The sequence below is a fragment of the Vombatus ursinus genome, unplaced genomic scaffold, assembly GCF_900497805.2.
Source record: "Vombatus ursinus unplaced genomic scaffold, bare-nosed wombat genome assembly UNPS02014791.1, whole genome shotgun sequence".
NCBI classification, from domain to species: Eukaryota; Metazoa; Chordata; class Mammalia; order Diprotodontia; family Vombatidae; genus Vombatus; species Vombatus ursinus.
The window spans coordinates 79,228,600-79,248,170 of NW_020954569.1; the positions used below are offsets into that span (position 1 = coordinate 79,228,600).

The 19,571-nt window shown below is 39.1% G+C and overlaps 1 long non-coding RNA gene across 1 annotated transcript in view; it reads right to left on the reverse strand.

Moving 5' to 3' along the window:
• Positions 1-9,243: 9,243 nt before the first annotated feature.
• The window catches only part of LOC114048124, a 38,241-nt gene continuing 27,913 nt past the window's right edge, over positions 9,244-19,571 (reverse strand). Inside the window, exons 2-3 of the long non-coding RNA XR_003569701.1 lie at positions 10,386-10,564; positions 9,244-9,679 (exon numbers count right to left, since the gene is read on the reverse strand). This is a non-coding gene — a long non-coding RNA (uncharacterized LOC114048124). The remainder of the gene's footprint in view (positions 9,680-10,385; positions 10,565-19,571) is intronic.

Below are 19,571 nucleotides of genomic sequence, written 5' to 3' on the forward strand. Positions count from 1 at the left end.
GAGGAGGGAGAGAATTCCAGGGATGGGAAACATCCAGAAAAACTGCCCAGAGCCAAGAGATGAAGTGTGTTGTTCAGGGAATAGCAAGGAAACCAGTAATCATTGGATCACAGAGCATGTAGAAAGGTAAAAAGTATTAAAAGATTGGAAATGCAGAGGGGTGGGGACAAGTTATGAGAGGCTTTGAATGCTAAACAGATGATTCTGTATTTGATTCTGGAGGCAATAGGGAGCCCCTGGAGTTTATTTAGTGAGGGAGTAAGAGAGTCTGATCTGTGCTTTAGGAAAATCACTTTGGCTGTTGAATGGAGCATGAACTAGAATGGAGAGAGACTTGTGGCAGGCTACTACAATTGTCCAGTTCAGGAAATGTGGGCCTGCACCAAGGTGATGGCAGTGCCAGAAGAGAGAAGGGGGAATAATTTAAAAGATGTTGGAAAGGTGAAATTGATAGGCTTTGGCAATGAATTGGATCTGGGGGTGGAGGCAGTAAGGAATAATAGTAAGGAACTACAGAATGACACCAGGGTTGTGAACCTGGGGGACAGGGAGGATGGTAGTGCCCTCAGTGGTAATGAGGAAGTTTGGAAGGGAGTAGGTTTAGGGAGAAAAGATGCAGTAGAACCATAACAAGCATCTACAGAGATTCTGTGGAACAAAATGTGCCTGTTGCTGAAGGAGGATAGCAGAGTGTGAAGGAAACACTTCAGAGGCTGCCAGTCCAAAAGTCATCTTCCATGGAAGATATTTACACCAAATCTTTGAAGTCCATCTTCTGTGCAGTGAGTCACCGGTACACAGAGGAAAACCTGCTAGAATTTGTGGTTTTCCAGGGCTGTGGATAGACTTGGACGTGGAGAGATAATGTTTGATGGAGGACAACAAGGCCCTGGGTTAATGTTTCTCTTGGTGCTGGGCCTCCCCGGTTACAGCAGAATTCATGTTTAGTCTCATTTCTAAACCTCTCCTGGCTGCTATGCAAATTTCTGCCTCCAGATTATTGTTTTCACGGCCCTTTGCTGATGCTACTAAACAGCTCATTGAATACATGCTGACTGAAATAAAGGGTGGGAAGAGAAGGGGGCAGAGTTTATACAGGCAGACAAAGGAAGACAAAATGGGGCCCAGCTTGGACTGCAGAGTGAGTGGGAGGAATGTGTGCTGAGCACAAGCTGCCACCTCTTTGTGTTTTTAATTGGAGGGGCAGTTGTGCAATCTGAATCTTGAGGGGAATGACCTCTTCATTTATTTGGACAGACCATCATACCAAAGGGATTGTGAACTTTTGGTTCTAGGTATCTGGTTGACAATAGCTTTGTGTGTTTCCCTTTTCTGAAATGTAGTGAAATAACTGGGGAAGGACTAATGAAACAACATGTGGGCAACGATTCAAGACCCTTGGACTTTTGAAGGTGTTTCATTCATATTGGGGCCTTGCTTTACTCTTAGAACATGGTACCTATACTCACACATGATCTCTCCTTGAGTCAGTTAAGGTATAGAAGAGGCCTAAAAAAAGATAACTCTCCCAAACTAACCTCACCTCTGTTCCCTCTCTGCCTTCCTTTCCAGCGAGGTACATCCATATATCCCTTTCTGCCTTCCTGCTCTGGAATAGTGTCCTACCCCAGAAGGGAGAGGCTTTCTGGATGGATACTGTTTCAAAGTTTTCCTGTTGCACATCCTTCCTTGCCCGAGTCCCTGATCTTTTAAGACTCTGGTACAAGCCTTTACTACCTCCTGCCTGTACTATTACGATATCCTCCCTCAAGTCTCTGCCCATGACAAAACATTCAGCTGCCAGAGAGATCTTCTCAAAGTGCAACTCTAACCATGCCACTGCCTAGTCAGAAAATTTCAGTGACTCTCTTATTACTGATGTGGGGACAAAGAGTGCCCTAGGATTAAAATAATATTAAGGGTTACTTTACCAGGCCCCTGAGGGGGGTTGAGGGTCATTCTGTAGACCATCCTGTACCTTGAGATCCTGGAACCTGAGACCTTCTCAAGTCCTTTTCTCCTTATCTTGAAATGCCAAGAATTGCCTTTGTCTCCCTTACCCTGTGTTCCTTATCTTGTCATTCATCTTCCTCATCCTGTGTCACTACAACTTTTCCTTATCTTGTAAGCAACCATCTTTCTCATCTTGTTTGTTCTTATCCTGTCCCTACTCTCCAGCCCCATAAGAAACCCTAAAAATACATCATCTTCCTACCGACTGTATAGTTTTCTGTCTACATAAGCCTAGGTCTTTTCCTATATCAGTGCCCTTTGTTCAGCTCCTTGCTAACCTCAGGCCCATGAAGCTTTCATGAAATAAAGCTCCCAAAGGCTACAGAGAAGGTCTAAGTGAATTCTTTCACTTAGACCTGAACTAACTCTGCCAACTCTAAACCTCTACATAAAATGGTGCTGAAACCCGGGAGTCCAAATATTAATTGGACTCTGCTGATCTTCTCTTGGCCACTGGGATAACAGGTAAGTGCCCTTTTCTTTGTTCTCTTCCCCAGACCTTTTCCGTTCCTACTGTCTCCCTGGCTGAGAGACCCTTGGAGTGCCCAGACACTGTCAGCAGAGTCTGAAGCTCCACTGACCTCTGGGCGGTCAGTCCGACTGTTGACCCTCATAAAAGGGGACACCCTTGAGCTGGGTCGGTCATATTTTTTCCTTTCAAGTGTCTTGGGTCGCTAAGACAAGCGAGAGGCTGCCAGGAGACTACTAGGATGGGAAATTCAGGGAAGGAGATCTTAAAGAAAAGCGCCTAGTGTTCCATTGTAACACAGCCTGACCTCAATGTAATCTAGAAAAATAATTTGTAAAGGGGATTGCTAAACAAGACAAACTTAGTAAGAAATTTGGTCTCCAAAACTTAAAGAAAAGGCACCTTGCTCTGCTTGAGCAGACTTTTATTCTAGCTTACTCTAGTTTACCCCATGTTGTTCCTTCCCCTCTCTCGTGGTACATTGGGGGAGGTGGGTAGGTAGGTCTTTGCACCTGGTTTTCTTTGGGGGTCCCTGTGCCCTGTTTCAGGGTGTCCATACCATGTGGGCCTTCCGCCTGATTTTCTTTGGGAGTCCCTGCACCCCAGTTTCAAGGTCTCATTTTCTACTACATGCAGCTCAAAATTCCCAGGAGGATGGGAATGGAGAGCTGGAATGCTTAAGGCTTATCTGATAAGCCTCAAAGGTAAAAGAGACAAGGAATTGCAGCTCTTCTCCAGCCGAGACTGGAAGGTATGTAAGCCTCTTCTCTTTCCCTATCCCTTTTCTCACCCTGTAGTAGGGGTGACTCTCCAGGCACCTAGGAAGGCCTGACCTCTCAGGTCTGACCAAACAGTCAGACAGCTACAAGGCTGTCTCACACTCAACCTGACCTCTCAGGTTCTCGGTCCAGCAGTTCGAGGCCATGGACCTGGGTATATCTTCTGCAGCAGAGAGGACAGGCTCCCTATCTGGAAGCTTATGTCCAATTTTGCATATTCTTTCAATTACCTTGGCATTAGGGAATTGGGAAAATTGCAATTACTCCCTTCCCTCTACACCCTGAGACTCCTGGGAACTCCACCTCAAGGAAGTAAAAGGTTATTTGGAGCTGGAAATTGTCACCATGTGTCTTCAAAAAGAAAAAAAGTGCATTTATGGCTAATAATCTTTTCTTTTAAAGTACTAAGAGTACTGAACCTTAGAAATTAAAATGTTACCATTAGTAATTATGAATCCAGATCTTATTTGCTCATCTAACTAAATTTAAGGTCACCTTATTGGTAATTAACTGGTTCTGTGTCAAGCTTTAAATACATGATAATTGTTTGTGGTATGGTTATATTTCTAAATTTTCTTGTATTGTGTAATTTGGTTAACAATTGTATCACCTGTGTTGTTATAAAAGCAATTTCTCTTATAATCTAGATGTTGTTAGATGAAGAATTGTACTGTCAGATAATGAGGTTGTTAATAAGGATTTTTGGAACTACCTAGTCATAAATTCTTATCAACCTTGTGCAGTCTTCTATAGTGGAATTCCTACTGAGCAAATTTTTAAAGGCCTGGTAAACTTTGTTATTGTGGTAAGGCTAATTTAACTGGGTGTGTTCTTGACTTAGGAAAAAAAAAACTGAAATTTCCCAAAGTAAACACCTTTTAGTACTTAGGAATTCGTGATTATTGAGAATTTTGTTTTTATGGCATTTCAAGATAAGGGGAAAAGGACTTGAGAAGTTCTCAGATTCCAGGATCTCAAGGTACAGGATGGGCTACAGAATGAGCCCCCAACCCCCTCAGGGGCCTGGTAAAGTAACCCTTAATATTATTTTTAATCCTAGGGCACTCTTTGTCCCCACATCATTACCAGCAGAATCAAATACATAATCCTTTGCCTGGTTTTTAAGCCCTTCACAACCTGGTCCTTGCCTACCTTTCAAATTGGCTTACACGTCACACTTCACTAGCAACATCGACCTTCTTGCTGTTGCTTGCATATGACACTGCATTCCCTAACCCTGACTTCATGCCTTTTCAACGACTGTCCCTTATTGCTGGAATCCTTTTCCTCCTTGTTCCTCCATTCTGACTTCCTTGTTGTTGTTGTTCAGTTGTTTCAGTCATGTTCATCTCTTTATGGCCCCATTTGATGTTTTCTTGGCAAAAGTACCGGAGTGGTTTGCTATTTCCAGAGGCAACCATCAGGCAGTTGGTGATGGACCTCAGAAGAGAAACGAGGGACCGATATATAAATTTGGGAGACATTTGCATAGAGATGATATCTGAATCCATGGGAGCTGAGAAGATCATGAAGAGAGATCTCAAAGAAACTAAAACACTATAGCATAAGAACCACTGTGTTCAGTCAGACCAGACCAATGGTTGATTCATCCCCGTTGATCTTTCTCTCTTACAGACATGCTTCTTGAATTCATTTATACCTTCAGAGGTTTATTGTGGAGCAAGGCTGAGAGACAGACAGACAGACAGATAGATAGAGACAGACAGGTACACATGCATATACAAAGAGACACAGAGAGAGAGAGACACACACACACATACATATACAGAAACAGACAGACAGACACAGAGAGAGGGGAAAGAGTCAAATGGAGAGAGACAGAGACAGAGAAACAGAGACAGAGACAGAGAGACAAAGAGAATAGATGATCCTGACCTGGATCTGATCAGAATTAGGGTTAAATGATTTGAAAGTTGGTGAAAAGTTTTTAGTGAGGAACATGGATACCATACGAATCACTAGGGAAGAAGTTAAAGTTTCTGATTTCAAAGTTCCAAGCCAAATTATATAAAAGGTAAATGGCCGGTAACTTTACATACACATTTAAGCTGATTTTATAATCCATGGAAGGTAAAGGAAACTTCAAATGAAGCTTAATTCAATCCAACTCAACAAATAGTTGTTAAATGCTTATTGTGTCCAGAGCATTGTTTTCAACAGTAGGGGAGGGAAATGCAAAACAGATCAGGTATGTCTTCTGTCCTCATGGATCTTACAGTCTAGTCTATCCAAAAAGAGGCACAGGATGACTTTTCTACAGTTACTGATTTAAAAAAGCAATGGGTGATTCTCAGCACTGAGACTGTTTTAACATAGCAATAGAACAGTCATTTGAAAAGTGAAAGTTTTAATCAATAGGCTATTTGGTTTACATGGTACCAAATGACTGATTAAAAAAATAGGCACTGACATAAATCATTTGCATTTCTACATATTACTAACAAAACCCAACATCAAGAGATAGAAAGAGAAATTCCATTTAAAGTTACTGTAGACATTATAAAATATTTAGGAGTCTACCTGCCAAAACAAAACCAGGAACTAAATGAACACAATTACAAAACACTTCTCACACAAATAAAGTCAGATCTAAATAATTGGAAAAATATCAGTTGCTCATGGGTAGGCTGAACTAATATAACAAAAATGACAATTCTACCTAAATTAATTTGCTTATTCAGTGCCATACCAATCAAACTATCAAAAAATTATTTTATAGAGCTCAAAAAAACAATAACAAAATTCATCTGTAAGAAAAAAGGTCCAGAATATCAAGGGAACTAATGAAAAGAAATGCAAGGGAAGGTTGCCTAGCTGCACCAAATCTTAAATTGTATTATAAAGCAGTAATCATCAAAACTACTTGGTACTGGCTAAGAAATAGACTGGTGGATCAGTGGAATAGGTTAGGTATGTGAGACACAATAGTCAATGACTATAGCAATCTACTATTTGATAAATCCAAAGATTACAGCTTCTGGGATAAGAACTCACCACTTAAAAACTACTGGGAAAACTGGAAAATAGTATGGTAAAAACTAGGCATAGATCAACATCTTACACCCTATATCAAGATAAAGTCAAAATGGGCACATGATTTAGATATAAAAACTGATACTATAAGCAAACTAGACGAGCAAGGAATAATTTACCTATCAGATCTATGGAGAAGGGAAGAATTTATGACCAAACGAGAGATAGAGAACATTATGAGATGCAAAATGGATGACTTTGATTACATTAAATTGAAAAGTTTGTGCACAAAGACAATACAACCAAGATTAGAAGGGAAGCAGAAAGCTGAAAAACTATTTTTACAGCCAGTGTCACTGATAAAGGCCTCATTTCTAAAATACAGAGAGAACTGAATCAAATTTGTAAGAAAACAAGTCATTCCTCAATTGGTAAATGGTCAAAGGATATGAACAGGCAGTTTTCAGATGAAGAAATTAAAGCTATCCATAGTCATACGAAAAAATGCTCTAAAACACTATTGCTTAGAGAAATGCAAGTCAAAATAACTCTGAGGTACCACATCACACCTATCAGATTGGCTAACATGACAAAACAAGAAAATGATAAATGTTGGAGAAGATGTGGGAAAATTGGAATACTAATGCATTGTTGGTGGAGTTGTTAACTGACCCAACCATTCTGGAGAGCAATTTGGAACTATGCCCAAAAGGGTTATAAAATTATACATACCTTTTGACTCAGTAATAGCACTTCTAGGTCTTTATCCCAAAGAGATCATAAAAATGGGAAAAGGACCCACATGTACAAAAATATTTATAGCAGCTCTTTTTGTGGCAGCAAAGAATTGGAAATTGAGGGGTTGTCCATCAATTGGGAAACAGATGAACAAGTTGTGGTATATGAATGTAATGGAATACTACTGTGCTATAAGAAATGATGAGCAGGCAGACTTCAGAAAAACCTGGAAAGACTTATATGAACTGATGTTAAGTGAAATGAGCAGAACCAGAACATTGTACACAGTAACAGCCACATTGTGGGATGACTGACTTTGATAGACTTAACTCTTCTCAGCAATGCAAGGTTCAAAAACAATTCCAAAAGATTCAAGATGGAAAATGCTATCCACATCCAGAGAAAGAACTATGGAGTCTGAATGCAGATGAAAGTATACTATTTGCTCCCCTTTTCTTTTGTTGTTTTGTTTTGTTTCTTCTATCTCATGGTTCCTCCCATTAGTTCTAATTCTTCTATACATCATGAATAATGTGAAAATATGCTTAATATGAATGTATAAATAGAGCCTGTATCAGATTGCATGCTGTCTTGGGGAGAGGGGAGAAAAGGGAGGGGGAGAAAATTGAAAACTCAAAATCTTATGGAAGTGAATGTTGAAACTAAAAATAAATGATTTTTTTTTTAAAAAAAAAAGGTGAATCAACTGATTTCTTTGGTCAACTTCAAGTAGTTATGACTCATCACCCCTCTCTTACCTTTTCACTCCAATATAAGCATTTTTTAGATATGTTAGGTGTTCAGTTTCAGACTACTGCAATAAAGCAAATATAGAATAAAGCTAGTCACACAAATTTTTTGGTTTCCTAGTACATATAAAAGTTACGGTTATACTATACGATAGTCTATTAAGTGTGCAATAATATTATGTCAAAAAAAGCACAATATACATACCTTAATTAAAAATACTTTATTGCCAAAAACGCTAACCATCATCTGAGCCTTCAGAGTCATATTTTTTTTTGCTGGTAGATGGTCTTGCCTGGATGTTGATGACTGCTGACTGATGAGGGGGTGTGACCCAATTTGGCACATGCTTTCCTCACTAAGCTAATCTTTTCTAGCTTTTGACTTAAAGTGAGAAAAGTGTGACTCTTGTTTTCACTTGAAAACTTAGAGGCCATTGTAGAGTTCCTAACTGGCCTAATATCAATATTGTTGTGTCTCAGGGAACAGGGAGACTGGAGGAGAGGGAGAGAGACTGGAATGGCTGGTGGATGGAATAGTCAGAACACACACCAACATTTATCAATTAAGTTTGTTGTCTTATATGTGTACAATTTTTGGTATCCCAAAACAATTAACAATAGTGATATCAAAGATCACTGATCACAGGTCACCATAACAGATGAAGACACTGAGGCCCAGGGAAGTAAGGTGACTTGTTCAGGGTCACACACATAATAAGTGTCAAAGTTAGGGTCTCTGACCCCAAATCCAACAAACAGTCAATTCTTACAAAAATAAGTATTCAGCCTGGAGAGGAAGCAGGTTATGTGTAGTGTAAAGCAAACCAGCCTCGTAGTCAGAATATATGATCAGAGACATAGGGTGGAAAGGGACCCCAGAGGCCTTCTAGTTGAACCCCCTTATTTCAGAGATGAGGAAACCCAGGCCCAAATAAGTTAAGAAACTTGCCCAAGTTCACACAACCAATCAATAAACATTTATTAAGCATCTACTACATTCCAGGAACTGTACTAGGTGACAGGGATACAAAGACACAAGCAAAAAGAACCCAGCCCCTCAAGAAGCTTATATTCTGGGACCTGGGGGAGACAATATAACCATCTATAGGTATATGCAAAATGGATTTAAAAAATATTGATGTATTTCAAGCAATACATCAGTCACTAGGAGAGACAGAAGAGGCCTTACTTGAGCTGAGTGTTGAAGGAAACCAAGAGTTCCAAGAGGCCAAGGTGAGGGGGGAGTGCATTCCCCACATAGAGACAATCCATGCAAAGGTCTTTTGTGTGAGGAATAGTAAGAAGGCTGGTTTGGCTGAACCAGAGAGTATGTGGATGATAGCAACATGTAGTAAAGCTGGAATAGTAGGATGGGATTAGGTTGCGAAGAGCTTTATTTATTTTTTTTTTATTTTGATTTATTTTTAAAGCACAGAGAATTAAATATTTTCCCAGTTCCAATTCTCTCCCTTCCCCTCCCCCTGCCCCACATATTGAGAAGGTAAGGAAAACAAAGCCCATTGCAAATATGTATAGTCATGCATTAGTCATGTTTTTTAAAAAAGAAAGAAAAAGAGAAAAAAATAAGCTTCACTCTGCACTCTGAAACCATTAGTCCTCCATCTCTTTCTCTACAGATAGCATGTTTCATCATGAGTCTTTTGGAATTAAGGTTGGTCATTGCATTGATCAGAGTTCCCAAGTCTTTCACAATTGATTATCTTTATAAAATTACATTGCTGTGTAGATTGTAATCCAGGTTCTGCTCACTTCACTGTTCATCAGTTCATACAGGTCTTGTGAAGAGCTTTAATTGTCAAAGGATTTTCTATTCGATTCTTGAGGCAATCAGGAACCATTAGAGTTTATTGAGTTGGGAAACAACACAGTCAGAACTGAAGTTTAGGAAAATCACTTTGGTCACTGTGGAAGATGGACTGCAGTGGGGAGAAATACAGGGGTGAGGGAGGGAAAAAAAGAAAAGAAGAAAGTTACATGATAACTTTGTTATATATTTAAAAGGAGTAGCAAGTTTTACATAATAGATTTGCAGTTTCATGTACAATCAACTTTTTTTTCTATTCTGCTATGTTATGGGAATGATTGTTTTATTTCTTAAGAATTAAACAAAATAAGTAGAATAAATCAGAATAAAATAAACAAAAAATTTTTAAAAGAACACTAGAGTATTTGATGTCCATAAAACCAGTTATTTATTTTAAAGTTTTCCTTGTGGTCATCAAATACTCATCTTTTCCCCAGTTTGGTTTATTTTGTATGATTTCAATATATTAATAAACCATGAGTGTGGAACTAAGTCAAAGGCTTTACAACAATCAATAAAGTCAACTTAATGTTAAAAAAGAGGTTAAAGGGAGGAATTTGAACCCAGGGACTCTGATTTAGAGATCTCATGCCCTTAGCACTTCTACCACATTACCTGCCTCCTTTAATTCGAAGCCAAGTTTGAGTTGTTTTTGGCACAACAAATTTCTATTCATTTGGGGGTGGGGGGCAAACTAGACTGTGCACCCTCTGTGATGGCTGAGACTTACTTATCCAAAGCAAGCAAATTTAGGAGCTCTGATCTATGCGATGACCAACCATAATTCCAAAGGATACGCAATGAAACATGCTACAGACCTCCAGACAGAGAGCTGATAGACTTGAAGAACAAATTGATGCACATTTTCTTTTCTTCTTTTTAGATTTAGCTAATGTGGGAATTTGTTTTGCTTGACTATAGATATTTGTAATGGTCTTGTTTTTCTTGTCTTCTCAGCCAGTGGGGGAGAGACAGGTGGAATTGAGAGAATCTGGATCTGAAAATAAAATAAAATTGAATTTAAAAAAGTAGGTAAGTTGCTTAGTCTCTCTGAGCCTCAGTTTCCTCATCTGTAATATGGGGATGATACTTTAACTAACTTACAAGGTTATTGTGAGGAAAGCACTTTGTAACTTGTAAAACACTGTATAAATGTGAGCTGTCATAAATGTGAGCTTGGTTTATAGGTGTGCAGTATGCTCTGAAGATTTTTATGTTTTCTGAAATGTTTATATTGATTTTGTTGCAACATGAAGTATAATGAATTATACAGCCATTTCAGCTTCTCCCTCCATAGTGTAAATCAGGGTCAGACAAAAGAGAGTAAGTGATAGTCATGATCAATAGACCATGCTAATAAAAATGCCATAAGAGCATGGAGCTGAGTATGGTAGAAACCCATCTTATCTTTCTGAGCACTATACCTAGAACATTGCCCTGATGATAAGGACCCCTCAATGAAGACTTTCAGTTGACTGGCCAACGATAAAGACGAGTCCAGAGAACCAAATGTAGACACAGAGGTGAAAGCAGAGTTGTGGGGAACCCAGAACTCTTACCTAAGTGAAGAGAAAGGCTTAGGAAAGGAGCAGTCAAGATCATAGTTTTATATAAAAAATTATCAGATGTAACTAGAAGGTGGCAATACAACAGTTGAAAGGAATAAATGAGAAATTACTGAGATCAGGTTTTAATTGTACCTTCAGTTTGTGTGAGCTTTGTGAGCTGAGGCAAGTTGCTTAACTTCCATAGTGCAATGGAAAAACCAGTGAATTTGGGGTCAAAGAACCTGGGTTCAAAGTCCAGCTCTACCAATTATTTCCTGTGTGCCCTTGGGCAAATCATTTAACCTCTCTTGGGCATCAGATTCCTTATCCGATAAACAAAGGGATTGGACTTCATGCTCTTTAAGGTCCTCCTTGTCTCTAAATATTTGATTCTGTGTTCCAGGTATTAGAGTTGTCAGTCAGTCAACACGCATTTATTAAGCATCTTCAATTCAACAAATGTATCATAAGTGCATATTGTATGCCTGGTAAGGTGCTAGGCACTGAAGTGAATGCACGTTTAGTTAAGACACTGACTGACCTTAGGTGCTTATAGACTTCTTGGCATTAGACACATTAATCAATAGCCAATACAAAATAATGCCTGCTCGGTATTATTTTTAAGAATAGGATAGGGACTGCTAGGTAGCATAGTGTATAGAGCACTGGCCCTGGTATCCAGAGGACTTGAGTTCAAATCTGACCTCAGAGACTTACTAGCTGTGTGATCCTGGGCAAATCATTTAACCCCAAATTCCTCCAAAAAGAAATTTTTTATAAAGGGGTAAAATAAGGTGCTTTATGAAGCTCTGTGGAGAAAATGGGTAATTAGCGATCAGGGAGACATTTGAATTAAGCTTTAAGGATGGTTTCGGATTCAACAAGCAAATATGGAAAGAAAGAACATTTCTGGTCTAGGGAAATAATAAGCAAAAGCATAAGTTGGGGGGCAGCTGCCCTTTGGTCAATTGATTCTCATCCCCAAATCCTCCACTATTCATGGAAAGGAGACACTCAAGTCATGACTAGGGGATCAGAGAACAGTCTAGTTTGACTAGAGCAGAGATCATGAAGAGAAGAAGAAGATTAAGTTGGAAAGTTAGAATGGTGCCAGATTGCTGTGGGTCCTGAATGCCAGGCAAGGGAATTTTAACTTTACTTAGGTAATAGAGAACCAAGGAAGATTTGGAAATAAAAAATTAAGAAGATTAGATCTATGGATAAGGAGTAGAGAAGAGAATACATTTATAGACATTGCTTACCATAAGGGATCCCAAGATTATAGATTTATGGGAAGGGTCCACATGGGTTATCTAGTTCAACACCTTTATTTTACAGATGATACAACTGAGGTTCAGAGAGAGATTAAATGACTTACTCAAAATCAGAAAGGCAATAAGTGACAGAGCCCATATGCAAACTTCAGTCCTCTGACTCAAATCCAGTGACCATTCTAGGGCACCACATTTCTCCCTCCTCCCTGCCCCCATCTCTCTGTCTCTGTCTCTGTCCCTTTCTCTGTTTTTCCTTGTGTGTGTCTCTCTGTCTCTGTTTCTCTCTCATTTTGGACTTAGAACTGTTAAAGTAGGACACGAATCCATTTTGCAGAACTTGCAGCAGAAAAAACATCATGGTCCCAAACTATAGGAATCTGAGCTTCCTTGATTTTATGATTTCATGATTTTTATCATTTCATTAGATTGTGGCTCTTTTTAGAAAACTATAAAAGGAGGTGGGGCAATGGATAGTGTAGCCTAGCTCTAGAAGACACTGTAAACAGCCAGACAAAAGGAGTGACACTCTAAAAACTAAAAGTATAAAGGCAGGAGGGAGATCCTAAGGCACTGGAGAAATTGCTGTCAGCCCTAATTAGAAGTGGAGATGGAGATGGCAGCAGATGAGAGATCCCTAAATCAAGAAAATACTATAAAGTGATTAGGGCTGGCTACCAAGATATGAAAAGAACTGAATGTTCCTCTTATGACTGAGGATCTTACAATGCCTCACTGTTGTCAGTCTTGTTTGTTTAGGGTTCAGGCAATGAGGCATAGTGGGAAAAACCTGGTTTCTGTCCTTAGTCCTAATCTCTTTATGTAGGTGACTCAAAATGTTTATCTCCAAATCTCCAAAGCTCTAGATCTCACTTTATGAAGGACATCGTGTCTTCTACAAAGTGGAGTTTGTGATGAATCAGGATCATTTGAAGAAACTGGTGATGCTTAGCATGGAAAAGAGAAGATTGGAGGGAGAATATAATTGCTCTCTTCTAGTACTTGAAGAGTGTCATGTGGAAGAGGTATTAAATTTATTCTGCTGTGCCCAAGGGGAAGTACTAGAATCATTGGTAGAAAGAATTTTTTAAAATTAGATTTCATCTTATTTTTCAATTAACAAGCATTTTCCCCTCCCTATACACATGCATGCTAGGAAAAAGAAAAAAACAAATTGTTTGTAAAAAAAAAAAAAAGCGTAGTTAAACAAAACAAATTTCCACATTGACCATGTCCAAAAATGTGTCCCATTCTTCATATTCACTCCATCATCTTTCTATCAGGAGGTGAATAGTATTTTTCATCATTCCTCTGGAGTCATGGTTGATTATTGTCTTGATTAGAGTTAAATCTTTCAAAATAGTTAATTTTTGCAATGTTGTTATAGTACAAATTATTCCCCTGGTTCTGCTCATTTCACTCTATATCAGTTCATACAACTCTTCCAAGGTTTCATTAAAATTATCCCTTTCATCCTTTCTGACAGTACAATAGTATTCCATGTCATTTATGTGCCATGAATATGCCATATTCGACCCTCCCTGAGTTGACTGGCTCTTCCTCAATTTCTAGTTTTTTTGTTACAGTAAAAGGAACTGTTATAAATATTTTTGTACATATGAATCCTTTTTACCATGTTAAAAACCTTTTAGGGGGTAGACATTAACTGTGTCAATGGTTATGCAGAGTTCAATAATTTGGGATATAGTGCCAAATTACTTTCTAGAATGGATGAACCAATTCACAACTCCACCAACAGTGTACAAGTGTGCCTGTCTTCCCATAGCTTTTCCAATAACCATCATTTCTTTTTTTTTCCATCTTTGCCAATCTCATGGATGTGAGATGGAATCTCAGGTTTGTTTTTATTTTTCATTTCTCTAATTGTTAATGATTTAGAGCTTTTTTCATACATATACCTATTCATCTGTCTATATTCTTTGACCGTTTATCTGTAATATCAATTAGAAGCTTAACATGTACTTCTGATGATTTCAAAGGAAACAGTATAAGAAATGGTATTTTGGGGTAGCTAGGTGGTGCAGTGGGTAGAGCACCGATCCTGGAATCAGAATGACCTAAGTTCAAATCCAGTCTCAGACCAGACATTTGACACTGACTAGCTGTGCAAGAAACTTAACCCCAATTGCCATGCAAAAAAAAAAAAAAGGATATTTTGTCCTAAGGAATTTGTTTCCATGTCTAACCCATTACTCACCTGGTCCTTTGGCACTAGTTGCAAAAGGAACCTTTGAGAAAGATAAATGCATTGATTCTAGACAATGTTAGGTATACACTAATAAGTGCAATAAAGATAACTTATATATGAAATCAAAGCATCTTCAAAACACCCTCTGTCTAAAAGGTTCTGGGAAAAATGATAGTGAAAATAGATTCATAAAATGGGACTTTGCTCTGTGTCTGCAGTTATGTTCCGATTAACCTCTTTGTTTCAATTCAGATACAGTCTGCAACCAGCTAGACTTCCCAGAGACAAATGACAGGAGAACACATAGAGAGCAGTCTTGCAACAAGACCTCTAAACTGCAACGCAAACCTAAGGATAAGAGATGCTACTATTTTTTGAATTAACACAAAAAGCCAAACTATTAGTTTTCTGTGGTAACAAGAAAGATTTTTTTCTTTAAATATTGAAAGAATGTATAGATTTGTGTCTGTTCAGAGTAGGTATAACCTTCAATAATCTAAAAGCAGGATAGTCAAAATACACAGAATAGAGTCTGAGGGCTTGGCTATTCCATAAGAGCAGGAGAAAGGCTTTCCCCCTCCCCCTAATGTGAAAATGACATGAGCAGAATACAGTATTCAGGGAAAATGCTACAGAGTTATTTTCACATGTAGCACATTGGTTTAAAAAATACTTCACATTATTCTTTAAAGCAAGAGAATATTTTTTGAGTAGAATATGAAAGTATTTATTAGGTGACTTTTTTTATTGGGGGAGGAGGTGAAGGAGGAGAATCTGAATTGAATCCAAAATTGTCCTCTTGCTTTTCATAACTCAGGACTGACATCCCCCACTTCACAGCTCCCATCTGCTTCTCCATCTGCTCCCTGGGTTTCTCTCCACCTGGCCTTCATACTTTCACTACTGAGCTCCCTACATAAGAATAGCTTTTTCATCTTCTCTGTTTTGTATCGATCACCCCACCCCCCCAAATAAAATATTTTCTCTTTTCCTTCTTACCTTCCACTCATACTTTCCTATTAATGTTCAGTCTTGGCTCAAACTATAAATCCCCTTACTTATCTGATCATGCCTAGTCCAATATAGGCAATCAATAAATGTGTGCTGTTATATGTGCTTGGGCAGCTAGGTGGCACAGTGAATGGCTTGCTGGGCCTGAAGTCAGGAAGAACTGAGTTCAAATACAACCTCAGATGCTAGCTATGTGACCCTGGGCAGTCACATAACCCCATTTGCCTCAGTTTTCTCCTCTGTAAAATGAGGTGAGATGGCAAACCACTCCAGTATCTTTACCAAGAAAATCCCAATGGGGTCACCAAGAGTTGGACACAACTGAAAAATGACTGAACAACAACAAAGGTAGGTGCTTAATAAATGCTTGTTGGATGAATGAATGAATTCAAACCAACAAGCATTTATTGAACAACTACTATGTATGCAACCCTGTGCTAGGCACTGTGGTATTTATGTTAGTATTTAAGTCATACTCCCTGACTTAGAGCAGTTCACAACTTACTAAGAGTCTTGAGAAGTAAATGTATGAAGTAGATAATGACACACGATGATGCCGATATGAGTAAGTGCTGAAATCAGCAGCCAAGACAGTAAGTATGTCCGCAATTCTCTCTTTTCTCTCACTTTTGCTTTTGTGGCCTCATAACTCTACTCAAGTCAAAAAGCTCCATTTAAAATAAGTAGGAATAGGGCCAGGAAAAGGGGCAATCCTTGAGGGGCAGATACTATCTCAGAGACAGAAAAAGTATTTGGCCAGTGATTTTGTATATAACACTTTGCTATTCGCTATTTGCTATTTGCCAGGTTGAGAAGAGACTAGCTTGGTTTACTGCAATCCCCAATACTCTCATGAGTGGCTGGCATTATGGGAATTTTGCTGGTCTGCTCAGGGGAGCTTATCTAACTTTGTTACCAGCTGACCAGAAAAATCACTATTTCCTACAAGAGTTTAACCAGTGTAAAACAACTGCCATAACAAGGATACCATAAAAGCTCAGGAACTGCTTCAGTTGGAAAATAATTGCTTTTGTTGTTCAGCCATGTCTGACTCTTCATGACCCCATTTGGGGTTTTCATGGTTAAGTTACTGGAGTGGTTTGCCATTTCCTTCTCTAGCTCATTTTACTGATGAGGAAAGTGGGTAGGTATACTGGTAGGTATACATGATTAAGTAACTTGCCCAGAGTCACACAGCTAGCAAGTATCTGAGGCTGGATTTGAACTCAGGTCTTCCTGACTCCAGGCCCGGTGCTGTAGCCACTTTACCACCTAGTTGCCCCTAAATAACTGTTGTCTTTGCTGATTGGAGAGACAGGGTGGGCAAAGTCAATAGCAGTTCATAATAAAACCTCATTTGTGCAACTTTATAATAGAGGATAATAGAAGAATTTAAGGAGTATGACATAATAAAATTAGAGATATGGCAGAATGAAAATAAATTTTTAGAAAGTTTGGCTTAAGACCCTATTAAGCCAGGTTACTCCCAAGAACACTTGAAGATAAAATAGGAGGACAATAGGTGAAAAATAGAACAGATACTTCAGGTTTTCTATAACAAATTATTTTATTTATCAATGACTGAAAAAACCACAAATATACTTAGAGGAAATCTATTTTGGAGACAAAAAATTGTGCAAGGCATTGATGTTGTTATCCCTGAAAGAACGTAATGTCTTTGAGGGCACAGAACATTTCTTCTTTGTATCTCTAGTGCCTAATACAATACCTGGCACGTAATAGGCATTTAACAAATATTTGTTAATTTGTTGTTTGATTGAGGGCTGGATTCTACAGAGGCGATGGAAAGGACATTGGTAAATGCCCACGCATACACCTACTTTCTCACTTCTATATGAGAATATTCTATGTCCCCAATCAAAACATGAGAAGGGAAAGCTTTTTGAAATAATATTCCATTGGATCAGCATATCTTTAGTCATACAATCAACTGAAAGGTTCAGAGAATATGAGATCTCACCACACTTATAGTTTGTCATTTTAAAAAGACCATTAGATTCTGTAAAGCAAATGAAGACTTCTAGACTGTCCTTTAACTAGGTGACTCATAAGCATATGGTGAGTTCATCTGAGATTCCTTATAGATAAAACAAATCCAAAATTTTTGCTTTATGATAATGTAATTATCAGTTTAAGGCAAATCATAAGAGGAAGAAATGTTTGTCTCTTAAAGCTCATAATAGAACATATAGTGATAGAATTTTGGAGTTGGAGAAGACCCTCAGAGATTATCCAGTCCAACCCTGGACCTAAACAAGAATCCCCTCCTTCTGTAGCATCCCCGAGAAGATGTCACTGATATCTGGCAAGACAAGCCCTCTGCCTTCAGCAGCTGTATGCTGAATGTGGTTTTGGTTAGAAAGGTGAACTAGTGTGCCATCCAACTCTGGATTTGCATTGGCAGGAGGGCATTCTTTGGATTATAACAGTTTATGTCAGTTTGCTCAAGCCCTGGCCAAGTTTCCTGGAAACTACTAAGGTCAACTAAAGTTAGTTTGCACCTTACTAATAGACCTACTTAGGAGAAAAGTAGGACAACTAGTACGTATGAATTGATGATGAATTGGAAAGGCCTTGCCTTTTTAATCCATTTTACAGGAGCTATAACAGTTGCTGAGGAAGACAAAGGTATGACTGCGGTGAAGTCAGAACTACAGATATTAAGAACAGGAAAATAATTAGTATTATCAAGAACTGAATATAAGCCATAGATCAATATGGGTCATTTCCTTCTCAGGGGGAGGGAAATCAATAACATAAAAGACAGGAGCAGTTGTTACCAAATTCCACAGCCCTTTGTTAAATCCACTTGGGCTGAATCATCCACCAGGTTTAAGCCCTTCCATCATGGCTGAGCACCTATCCCTAGGGCAGGAAAATCCTGGAGGCAGCGAACACAAAATGCTCACAAGCGAGGACCAGTATGCACCTTTCGGGTTTCTTTCTGCTTTGGGAAATTTAGAGATGGTTGCTGAGGCCAGTGGGCCCTTTGATTGCTCACGAGGCACCTTGCTTAACGTTATAAACCACCTCCATGATGCGCTGGGGCCAAAAACACATTTTGGCAAATACAAAGTTACCAACGTTCTGCTCAGCATCTGGTCTACAATCAATCTCCAGCCTCTGAGTAAATGGACACTTTGGTGTATTTGTTCTCATGCATCTAACGGGACTCTTAACTAAGGCTCCAGGGAAACCTCCCTTCTTGAATGAGGCATGGGGTGGGATATATAACAACTTCCATTTCATTTTCATCTCTGCCTTTAGTCATTCTATCGTTTAAATTATGTAAAATGATGCATAGCTGCAGTGCAGCTTCACATCCCTCTGCATGCCCACCCCAAATCCCTTTCTAGCTCTATAGACTAACAAGTTCTTATCTGAATTTGATTGCAGTTCATCATTCCATCTGTATTTCAAGCTTCTGCCCAATATGCTTCTCCTAATTTAATCATAGGGGCCCTGGTTTCTCCCCGTCTCTCTCTTTCTGTATCCCTTTCTCCAGAGGGAGCAGGAAAGGAGTGGATTATGTTGCCATAAGGACGAGATACCCTGGTTGTAAAGCACAGAGGGACTGAGTCAGGGAGTTGCCATATATTGGCATGCACTGAGCGAAAGGCTGTCTATGTTTTGGGAACCGTGTGACAGGCTCCATGGTGGGGGGGGGGGGGAGCAGGGGAGAACCAAGGATCTGCATCCTCGTGTTCTCCTATGTGGAAATGCTGGTAGAAAAAGTGAAGATGAAAGGCTGAAAATCAAATCCTGTCTTATACAGCACTTTTGCTGCATGATTTGTACAGTTCCTCCCCTACCCCAATTCCTCTTAGCTCTGTTTCAGAAACAGATTTTCTAGGGGAACACAGGGTGGTGTGTGTGTGTGTGTGTGTGTGTGTGTGTGTGTGTGTGTGTGTGTTTGTGTGAGAGAGAGAAAGAGAGAGACAGACA